Source organism: Sminthopsis crassicaudata, chromosome 1 (assembly GCF_048593235.1).
Source record: "Sminthopsis crassicaudata isolate SCR6 chromosome 1, ASM4859323v1, whole genome shotgun sequence".
NCBI lineage: Eukaryota > Metazoa > Chordata > Mammalia > Dasyuromorphia > Dasyuridae > Sminthopsis > Sminthopsis crassicaudata.
In genome coordinates this window covers 738,192,669-738,204,840 of record NC_133617.1, presented here as the reverse complement: position 1 = coordinate 738,204,840, position 12,172 = coordinate 738,192,669, and positions in this window count along the sequence as shown.

Sequence of the window (12,172 nt, the reverse complement as noted above, 5' to 3'; positions counted from 1 at the left end):
AAAAAAAAAAAAAAAGCTGGGGCAGGTAGATGGTGCAGTAGTTAGAGTACCAGCCCTGAAGTCAGGAGGAGCCGAGTTCAAATTTGACCTCAGACACTTAACACCTCCTAGCTGTGTGACCCTGGGCAAGTCACTTAACCCCAATTGTCTCAGAAAAAAAAAAAAAAAAAGCTATGCAAAGATAACTAATTGAAGAAAAAAAATTCTGATCATATTTGCAACATTTGCTCTCTTAGTTCACCATCTCTTTATTGTGAGGAAGAAGGTATGTTTTTTTTTTTTTTTTTTTTTTTTTTTAACACAGAACATAAACATTTATTGACTGTCTCATTGGTTCTCTGGGATCATAATTAACTCTTCTGTTATTCAGGGTTCATTATCCTTTGAGGGACCTTCCCAGTCTTGGAAGGGGACCTGAACCTCTGGGACTGGACTTTCAAGCACTCCCAGAGGAAGAGACTGGAGTAAAGAAGCCTTGAAGGTCAACCCAGAGGCTCCTTCTGCTTCTCCCATCCCCCCCCCCAGACTCCTTCTCTGTGCACCTCTGTGCACCTCTGGGGCCCTGCTCAGCTGGTCTGGAAATGTGAAGAAAGCCCCGGAGAGGTAGGTTTTCGTTTATTTTTTTTTTTTTTAGCCTAATTTGGATATTCTTTCCTTAGTCATCCAAAGGACATTTCTCAGAATGGCCACCAGATGGCGCAGCTGCAACACAACCTTGCCCTAAATCCCATGTAGGGAAAAGTCCTTGAATCTACAGAAATATCCCACAATGGAGGAAACTCTATTTTCAGGAGAGGGAAAGGGAAGGCTAAGGGGAGAAGCAGATTATTTTGCAATAAGAAAAAAACGAACCATAGTTTCAATGCCATCTGTTTGGAGGACAAAGCAAGAGCTTCCTGCAGGAAACATGCAGTATCAACTTAATTAAGTCAATACAGGATCAATGAGTAAACATTTATTAAGCTCCTACTATGTTCCAGGAGCTGTGTGAAGCATTGCGATATACAAAAAAGCTGGAATAGTGGCTAGCCTTTGAGGTTCCCAAATTGTTTTACAAAATAAATGATTCTCTCAACAGCCCAGGGAAGTCAACGTTATTTTTATTCTTATCAATAATAATATAGGGGGCAGCTAGAGCTAGATGGTGCAGTGGAGAGAGCTCCAGCCCTGAATTCAGGAGGACCCGAGTTCAATCTGGTCTCAGACACTTAACACTTCCTGGCTGTGTGACCCTGGGCAAGTCACTTAACCCCAGCCTCAGGAAAAGGAAAAAAATAATAATATAACCACTAGCATTTATACAGTGCTTGCTATGTAATATGCTGCATATGTTATCTAGCGCTTCCTACAGGCACTTTATCGATATTATTCACCTAATCCTCACAGCCGCTCTTGGAAGTAGCTGCAAGGAGAAAACTAAGATTCCAAGTGCTCGGGCTCATAATTAAGGGTCTGAAGCATGATTTGAATTCAGGTTTTTCAGAGTAAACTCAACAGGGCCGTGTGTTGTTGGGTGGGACTGTCTAGAGACTGACTAGGAGAGGATTGAAAGCCCCTCATCTCAGAGGTCTCAGGGAAAGGTTGGACACTGACCTCCCAGTCACATCAGATGGGGAGAATGAATAATATCCAGGCTTAGCCTGAAAACCTCCCACAATATACCTTGTCAAAATCTAGGGGGGTGTTAAATGAGCCCTCTGTTTGTCACCTTCTGTCCCAGAGGATTTCAGTTCTGCAAATCCCTTGGATCATCAGGACAGGGCACTTGGAGCTTTGCCTCAGGCTGCTGAGTTTAGAAAGCAGCAAGGTCTAAACAGAGCTCAGTACCTCCTTTTCAAGAATAATTAATTAAAATAAGAAGCTACCAGATGGCAGGTTGAGATAATGGGATCGTGGAGCTGGAGTTGTGAAGGGAGCTTGGAGGTCACTGAGTCCGGTACCCTAAGGTTACAAACTAGGAAACTGAGGCCCTTGTAACCTAGGTCACACTGATAGGGATGCACAAGATGCGATGAGAACCCACTGGCTCCAAATTCAGGGGTCTTGTGTTGTACCAAGATGCCTCAGAAGCAAGGAGAAAGTGTATGTGGGTACGTGTGTAAGGTGTTTGTGTTCTCATTACCGGTATGGGTTTTGGTGGAATCCCTTACTTTCTCTGGATCTCAGCTTCCTTACCCCATCTGTAAAGGAACTGAACTGGGTAAGGTCCAAGGTCTCTTCCAGTCCCAGAGCTAGGATGCCATGGAATACTTGAGGAAGAAGAGAGTACTATCAATGGTGGGAGGTATCCAGGAGGCTTCCTGAGGGAGGTGTCACCTGAGCTAAGCCCTGAAGGAAGAGAAGAATTCTAGTAGGTAAAGATGAGGAGGGAAGGTAGTCCAGGTGCAGCGTGGATGGAGATGGTACCAACCACTCCCTTGTCTCCCTATATCCTCCTCCCCACTCTTCCTTCCTACACCGATGCCAGCAGGTTAAGGTGTTTCTCAGAGGGGTAACCCAAGGTGGGGACGGGAAAGACAAACATCTACGCCTTGGAGCTGTAGCTCCTGAGCCTCCACCAGTGTGCATCTTCATGAAACACATCAGTCAAGAGAGCACCACTAACTCACTCATGAAATGCAGTCCATGCGTAAGTCTGGAGCATACTCTTCCATCAATGCCCGGATGTGTGTGCTCAGGTGAGCAAAAGCACAGGATCTGTGGGAGAGGATGGGCACAAACTTATAAAAAATAAACAGGAGGCCCCATGAGGAAGGAAATCCAGGAGTCTGGAGCAGCTCCTAGTTCTGGACTTCAGACCCTCTTCCCCTAATCTGTTTAGGGAATTATCTGCCCCATGTCACCCATTTCTATTCTAGTTACTGTTCTTTTAGTCTTGTCACTCTCCAACTGGACAAAATGGCTTCTTTGCTCCCCTCAAGCCATTGGAAGATTAGCCAAGAGCAGCAGCTGTAAGACTGGGATCTGCATTTTCCCTTGTTTGCATACTGAGGCAATGTTCCCTTTTTCAGTAAAACAAACAAACAAAAAAAAACAAACAGTTTCTTCAAGTTTAGGATCTATATCACTCTTCAGATCTGCTGCCTGCCCCCGAGGGATTTCCCCTTATCAAACACTATAAGAGTGTAAAGATGGTACAGTAGATATAGAGAGCTGGATCTGGAAACAGAAAGACCAGCTTCAGAAAATACATACTATCTATGTGTCTTGGGCAGGTCACAACCTCTGCCTGACTTAGTTTCCCCATCTGTAAAATAAGCATAATAATAGCACTTACCCCACAGGATTGTTATGAGGGTAAAGTGATAGAATATTTATAAAATGTTTTGTAAACCTTGAACACTATATATATATATATATATATGTGTGTGTGTGTGTGTGTGTGTGTGTATGTGTGTATATATATATATATATATATATATATATATATATATATATATATATATATATATATATATATATATATGTATATATGCTGTTACTATAAAAAGGTAACACAGGTAAGCCTCTGAAGGGCTTTCCTCTCTCTCAATCTCTAGAGGGTGCTAAAGAGTAAGGCAAACTTGTTCCAGTCAGCAATTTAAACAACAGAGAATTTTCCTTTTTCAAATCAGTTCCCAGCATCAGAGCTTACTTCTAATCAGATCAGTTCCCACATCAGCTTCAGAGATGTTTGTCTCTGGTTAGCTGGGTCTCTGCTGAGCTGTTCGTTTCTCAGCTTCATTGGCTTCTGTGTGTTCTGTTGAGTTGAATAACAGGTAGATCGGCTCTATAGTCCCCAGATTCAGATACACAAAATCTCTGAATTGGAAGGGACCTCAAGAGCATCTAGTCTAACCTGTATCTATAATATGTTGTGAGTTTCATTGTCTGCCCATATATTCTCTATGTTGACAGGTCAGTTAATTCTAGCCTATCCTTCCCACTTGCATGCAGAAGATCTCAACAAACAACAGCTAGATAGTTCCAGTTCTTTACACTATTTCCCAAATCTTTTTATACATTTCTAATAAACTACTGCCTAGAAAGTAAGCTTAAAGAAGGAGCTTAAAGCTTCCTACTGTACTTGAGTTCAGTATCCCAGAGCATTACACTAAATTATTCCCTTTTTGTTTCTCGTATGTATTAGCTTTATCTCTAGAACTAGATTCCTTTAGAACAGAGATTACAGATGTTCCTGGCACACATTAGGCACTTTTCTTGGTTGTTTTTTTTTTTTTTTTTTTTTGTATCTTAACTAGTACAGGACTGAGTACAATGTCGAGATTTAATATTGACTTGACTCCCCAACATGAGCCCCCCAATTCCACCTCATGGTGTTTGTGGTCCAACTAGATCTGGATCTTCCTACCTGAACCTATGGGGATGATCAGTAATATGTTATTTTCTTTCTATCCAGCCAGAAAACTGGAAAATTTTAAAGGTAAATCAGATCTAAAATATTTAACTGATTCATTATACTAACCAATATAGTCAAAGAATAATGATTGAGATATAAAACATTTCATTCAACGGTGTAGGTCGTTTGTAGGACCTACTTAGATTATCCATATGATACTTGGGTTGCCTAAATGTGGTTCACGGGGAGTCTTTGTAATATTGCCTACCCCTCTTGAAGGGAGACTGATTCCTGCCTGGAAGGCAGCAGGAAAAACCATGAAGTTGGTTTCAATGTTCTCCTCTGAGACAAAGGAGTACCATACTGGAATTATTTCTATTTCCCTTCCCACTAAATATTACTGGTTTAGGGGTGATTTTTAGATTTGAGTTGCTCTCTGTGTTCCTGTCCCTTATAGAGGAAAGGGGACCTCAAGCTTCACTCCTTCCCAGAAAATGCCAGTTAAACAAAAAACCATTACAAATAGTTAATGGCAAGTAAACCCACCTGCACAGAGAACAAACAGAAACAAGAGAAGTTATACAAATTAAAATAAACTAGAAAATATAGAAAGTATATGAGTTCTTCCACTGACTGCGACGTCTCGGCTCCACTGAGTCTCCAACCTCACCCAGAGGGAAATCTCGGAAAGCAAATTGGAAATAAGAGACATGCTGATAAGTCGGCTTCCTCCTTTATGTCCAGTTTTAAAGATCTGTGTTATCTCCCCGTGGGTCTTTTTCTGAAGTATATCTGGAATTCTGTATGTCCTCTCCTGAAGCAAGAATGAGAAAAATAATGTCTCTCTTTTCTAAAACATTCATTACAACTCTGCTCCCACTGCGGACACCCTGTGTTACGTGACCTTTCTCTCCACCAATGAGGAGAGTCTTCAGCAGATATTCCAGGTTTGAAGCTTAGATTATAATAATAGTAAGGCAACGGAAATTCTCAGCCACTTTTCTGAATGTTCTCATTTGGAATGGAAGGGGCTCAAGTGTCTCCAAAAGTCATGGCTCTGGGTACAATTTCTTTTCTTTATTTTTAATTATTAAAGTTTTTTATTGACAAAACACAATCATGGATAAGTTTTCAGCAATGACCCCTGCAAAACCTTCAGTTCCAAAATTTCCCCTCCTTTCCCCCACCCCATCCCCTCATTGGCAGGTAGTCCAATACATGTTAAATATGTTAAAGTATATGTTAAATGTAATATATGTATACATATTTATACAGTTATCTTGTTGCATAAGAAAAATCAGATCTAGAAAGAAAGGAAAAAAAATCTGAGAAGGAAAACAAAAGTGCAAGCAGACAATAAAAGAAAGAGTGGAAATGCTATGTTGTGGTCCACACTCATTTGGTACAATTTCTTTTTGGAGCCAGAGCACATCTAGGTTGGGTCCCTGAGGCTGAGCACTTATATGAATAGCTAAGACAATATAATCTAGTCAATAATCTGTTCCTTTATTAGTCACATTTAATATTGCAGTTCGATCTCTCCAAGGGTGGTTCCTAGTCACCCTTTCTCCAAATAGTTTGCCTCAGACACTGCTTTGTTCTTCATGGCCATAAATTCCAATAAATAGCTCAATTATTCCTCCATTTTTCTAGAAATACTGTTTGCTAATCAACAACTATTTTTTTTTCATGAAGAATTAATTAATCAATCAATCAATTTATTTATTTATTTATTTATTTATTTATTCATTTTTCCAAATTATCCCCTCCCTCCTCCACTCCCTCCCCCCGATGGCAGGTAATCCCATACATTTTACATGTGTAACAATATAACCTAGATACAATATATGTGTGTAAATACCATTTTCTTGTTGCACATTAATTATTAGCTTCCGAAGGTATAAGTAACCTGGGTAGATAAACAGTAGTGCTAACAATTTACATTCGCTTCCCAGTGTTCCTTCTCTGGCTATAGTTATTTCTGTCCATCATTGATCAACTGGAAGTGAGTTGGATCTTCTTTATGTTGAAGATTTCCACTTCCATCAGAATGCATCCTCATACAGTATTGTTGTTGAAGTGTACAGTGATCTTCTGGTTCTGCTCATTTCACTCAGCAACAGTTGATGTAAGTCTCTCCAGGCCTCTCTGTATTCCTCCTGCTGGTCATTTCTTACCGAGCAATAATATTCCATAACCTTCATATATCATAATTTACCCAACCATTCTCCAACTGATGGACATCCATTCAACTTCCAGTTTCTAGCTACAACAAAAAGAGCTGCCACAAATATTTTGGCACATACAGGTCCCTTTCCACTCTTTAGTATTTCTTTGGGATATAAGCCCAGTAGCAGCACTGCTGGGTCAAAGGGTAGGCACAGTTTGATAACTTTTTGGGCATAATTCCAGATTACTCTCCAGAATGGTTGGATTCTTTCACAACTCCACCAACAATGTATCAGTGTCCCAGTTTTCCCACATCCCCTCCAACATTTATCATTATTTGTTCCTGTCATTTTAGCCAATCTGACAGGTGTATAGTGGTATCTCAGAGTTGTCTTAATTTGCATTTCTCTGATCAGTAGTGATTTGGAACACTCTTTCATATGAGTGGAAATAGTTTCAATTTCATCATCTGAGAATTGTCTGTTCATATCCCTTGACCATTTATCAATTGGAGAATGGTTTGGTTTCCTATAAATCAGGGTCAGTTCTCTATATATTTTGTATCTAATCTGTTCCACTGATCTACCGGTCTATTTCTTAGCCAATACCAAAAGGTTTTGGTGACTGCTGCTATATAATATAGCTTTAGATCAGGTACACTTAGACCACCTTCCTCTGAGTTTTTTTTCATTAGTTCCCTTGCAATTCTCGACCTTTTATTCTTCCATATGAATTTTGTTGTTATTTTTTTCTAGGTCATTAAAATAGTTTCTTGGGAGTCAACAACTATCTTATGAGCACACAATCTCTATGGAAATAGAATCCTTGTTCTCTTTCAATAAGCATTCAAGCTCTAGGTCAAGGCATGCTGGGAAACATAGTCCTTTCCTACGTTGGCCATACGTATTCCTTGGGTACTATATTGTTAAACTCTTTTCACTTATGGCCCTTTAACAAGAGACGACAAGATCAATTTTACTTGAGTAAATTTTTGTAACTTTTAAATTGAATTAATTTCTAATAGTAGTTATAATTATATGTGCATTTTATATTATATGTAAATAATAAAGTAATATAATATAAAAATTAATTTTATTAAAATTAAAAATTAATTTTTTTACTTGATCTTGGAGAGTGACTCCAAAGGCCAGACTCTCAATAATTAGTCTCTTTCTACCCTTAAAGGCTCACCCTTTAACTTGAGACCATCTCTCCTTTGTCTCATCATATTCAAATTTATATCATATTTATTTGAGTATCTATCATATTTCCTCTCTTATATTGTAAAGTCCTTGAGGTCAAAGACTCTAGTTTTTATAACTTTTTATCTCTAGCACCCAGAACAGTGCCCTTAGGTACTTAAGAAAAAAATGTGTTAAGTCAGAGGCTTGTCATGAAGTAAGTTCTGAGAGAAAACGAGGAGCTCAAGCAGCTGTCTGCCTCCATGCCGCCATCTTGGCCGGAAGCCCCTTTTTCTGATGGGTGAGTTCCTCTTGGATCTTCCATGATAAAAAAATATATATATATATATTCTCTTGATCCCCTTTGGGCTCTCTGGACATCTTTCTCCATGGTACCAAATACGGATACCTTCTCCTGCCTTTACCCAATTTTTATATAATCTTTCCCTATTAGAATGTAAAGTCTTAGAATATAAAATGTCTCTCTTTTGGCTTCTTGATGCTTAACATAATGTCTGGGATGGGGATAATGCTTATTGACTTGACATCAATTACGTTTCCTGAGGCTCAGTTTCCTCTTCTGTAAAAGCGAATGAAAACTGAACTAGATGGCCCAGGAGGTGCCTTTCAGCTCAAGATGTACAGTTCCATGATCCTAAGACTGATAGATTCATGCTTTTGAAAGGATTTCCTTTAGAAGACAGATGAACTGTCCTTTGTGTCTGTGACAGGAATAATAGGTGAAGCTGAGAGAATTTTAAGTGAAAAGTTTAAGTGTAAATTTTAAGTGTAAAACTAGAAACTTCCTAACTCTGAGAGCTGTCCAAAGTGGACTGAGCCATGGGGGGGGGGGGGGGTCCAGGGACATGGTGGGTTCCCTCTCACTAGAGGTTTTCAAGGAAAGATATAATACAATACTACAGTCTTACATAATTATATATGAATTTATATGTGTATGATTATAGATATCTGTGTATGCATGTCTATATACAGGTATACCTAAATGTATGTCTATATACAGGTATACATAAACATATTCATGCTTAATTGTAGCCATCTTGGGGGATTGAAAGAAGGGGGAAAAAGAATAAAGTAAAAAATGCACAACAGAGAACGAAAACCTACAAGGAAGCAAAGAAAAGATGGCCAGCTCTGAAAACAATGCATGGTATTTATTATATAGGTTTTCTTAATAATAATAATAAAAAATAAATGTATTTATTTCTTGTTTTAAATTTTTTTATTTATTGCTTTAATTTTATTTATTTGTTTATTGCCTTAAATTTTAATCCTCTCTTAGGTTCCAAGAGAATCTCAGAGAGGGCTATGATGATTTTGTTTTGTTCAAAAGTCTTCAGCTTTTTCTTGCTGATTTCAATTCTTCTCTTGCCAAGACATTAAGTTGAAATATTGGAAAATGAAAGCAAATGTGGCTTTGTTCCTTTCTGACAAGTGGGCATTAGCTAGAAGCAATCTAACTTAAGGGACAGAACTAGGGTCATGGGCCTGGGTTTTCAATCTGGTACCTCTTCTGCCATAGCCTTTGAAACTACTGTCAATGAATGAATGGTACCAACTTCCAGTCATGAAACTGTTGATTTGAGGACTCAGAGAACCTTGGTTTGAATCCCAGCACCATCCCTCACTGACTGTGTGACATTAGTTAAGTCACAAACTCTCTGGGTTTCAATGTCCTCAGGTATTTAATAAGAGGGCCAGCCTAGTTGATCTCTGTGACCCCTTCCACTGCTTAATTTATGGTTCTATAGAGAGTGTAGAATTTTGGAAAGGATGAAGGGACCTTAAGGCTCATCTAGCCTATCGCTCTCATTATTTTTTTTCAATAACTTTGTGATGAAATTTTGTCCTCAATAATAAAAATAGATAGCATTTGTATAATGCTTTAAGGTGTGCAAAACATTTTTAAAGCTTTTTCTTTTCAAATATATGCATGGATAATTTTTCAACATTAACTCTTGCAAAACCTTGTGTTCCAATGCCCCCCCTTTCCCAACCTCTCCCCTAGATGGCAAGTAGTTCAATATGTGTTAAACATGTAGAAATATATGCTAAATATATGCATACCTATTTATGCAATTATCTTGCTGCACGAGAAAAATCAAATCAAATGAGAAAAATAAGAGAAAAAATGCAAGCAAACAACAAAAAAGTGAGAATGCTATGTTCCCACCCTCAGTTCCCAGAGTCCTCTCTCTGGGTATAGATGTCTCTGTTCATCACAAGATCATCAGAATTGGTCTGAATCATCTCAAAAAGAGCCATGTCCATCAGAATTGATCATAGCATAATTTTGTTGTTGCCGTGTATAATGATCTCCTGGTTCTGTTCACTCAGCATCAGTTCATGTGAGTCTCTCCAGGCCTCTCTGAAATCCTCCTGCTGATCATTTCTTACAGAACAATAATATTCCATAACATACATATATTCATATTTAGCCATTCTCCAATTGAGGGGCATCCACTCAGTTTCCAGTTCCTTGCCACTATAAAGGGTCTGCCACAAACATTTTTGCAAAACATCTTACACATGTTAACTCATTTATCCTCACAATCCTGTGGAGTAGATGATACTATTATCTTATTTTATGGATGAGGAAATTGAGGGATAGGTTAAGTGATTTGTTCTGGGTCATAGAGTTAATAAGTATTCTGAAACAGGCTTTGAACTCAGGCCTCCTTGGCTCAAAGCCTTATTTTCTATCTATTTTTTTCATTTATCAAAATATTCACTTTTTTCTTCTCCCTCCCATCTTCTTCCCCCACCTCTCATCCCCCAAAATTAAAAAAGAAACACTCCCTTGTAACAAATATGCATAGCCAACAAAACAAGTCCCCTTAATGGTCGTGGCTGAAAATGTGTGTCATTCTTCATATTCAGCCTTTCACCTCTCTGTCAGGAGATGGATCATATTCCACATCACTGATCTTCATTGAAGATGGCTGCTCATTGCTTTTTTGTTTGTTTGTTTGTTTGTTTGCTCATTGCTTTTTCTTTGTTTTTCAGTCAATTGGGCTGAAGTGACTTGGGGCTACCCAGTTAGTATCTGAGGCCAGATTTGAACTCACATTCTCCCGACTCCAGGGCTGGTGCTCTATCCATTGCATCACTTAGTTATCCATTGCATCACTTAGTTATCCTTTCTCCTTCTCATTTTACAAAAGATAAGAGTTCAGAGATTTATAATGCTTTAAGGTCATCATACACCCCCCCCAAATAATTTCATAAGATAGACAGTGCAAATATGAGGATTTCCATTTAATATATGAGAAAATGGAGGTTTATTCAAAGCCACATGGGAGCTGGGACAGAACTAAGACCCAAATCCAGGTTCTGGGATTCCACATCGGGAGGACAAATGATTGTTTTCTGAAAAAGTTTCAGGCTGAGTTCATCTCCTTTTTTATTGACAGGGTAACCAGACTGGTGGATCAGGGGAATATCAATCTAAATTTCAGTAAAGCTTCTGACAAAATCTCTCACCTACGTCTCTTGATTAAGTAGGGTCTTCTGCATGTTTCTTTCTAAGGTTAGAGATTTACTGTAGAGGGCCAGGAACTACATTACTCTGGGCTCACCAATTCTTCCAATATACATTTGCAGAGACAGACCTATTGGAAGCTTGATAGGGAATGCCTGTGACTGAAACTAAATGCAAACCTAACTGTATAATAGATCAAAGACAAGCCTTTGAACTTAGGCTAGGAAGAGCAGCCCACCACAGAGATCAAAGACATTTAGGAGAAAAGCATTGAAGACATTGGTATGATAATTTTGCTCTGATGTGTTTCACAACTATTTACAATTCTGTCCAAGTGGCCAAAATCTGGCCTAACCATTTGCATCCCAGGGGATTGGGTTTGTTAGAGCCAGTTACAGGAATATCAAAGAGTGTATTATGTATCGACTCTATAAGCATTGGAAACTTATATAAATTTGTCTCTCAGATCAATAAATTTGAAGACTGAATAGCACATCTTCCTCATAGATCTGTGGTTCATTTCACACCCTTTGTGACACGCTGGACCTGGACTCTGACCGTTTACTTAAAGTTGGAGAAAGTATTGATTAAATTTGGTGTTGATAATTAATATTGATTAAAGAGACAGTCTGCCTTCAGACTTAAGACAGAATGCTCAATTCTGAAAGGGTGATGGCGGGGGGGGTTAATTGGTCTTCTTGATTCACTGGCTGGCGCCCTTGGTAGAAGGCTGATCTCTCCTGATTTCTGATTGCCTCCTGATTATCTAACCTAGATTGCTCACTGCTGACATTCTCGTCATAGAAGATCATTTATCTTCATAGCAGATATTTTTTCAGCCTATAGGTATTCCTCATCATTCAGTCTGTTCCTGCTAACATTCTGACAGAGCCTTGAGTGACAATATTGCTGTTATCATATAAAATGTTTTCCTGGTTCTGTTCATTTCACTTTCCTTCAGTTCATATAAGCTTTTCCAGGTCT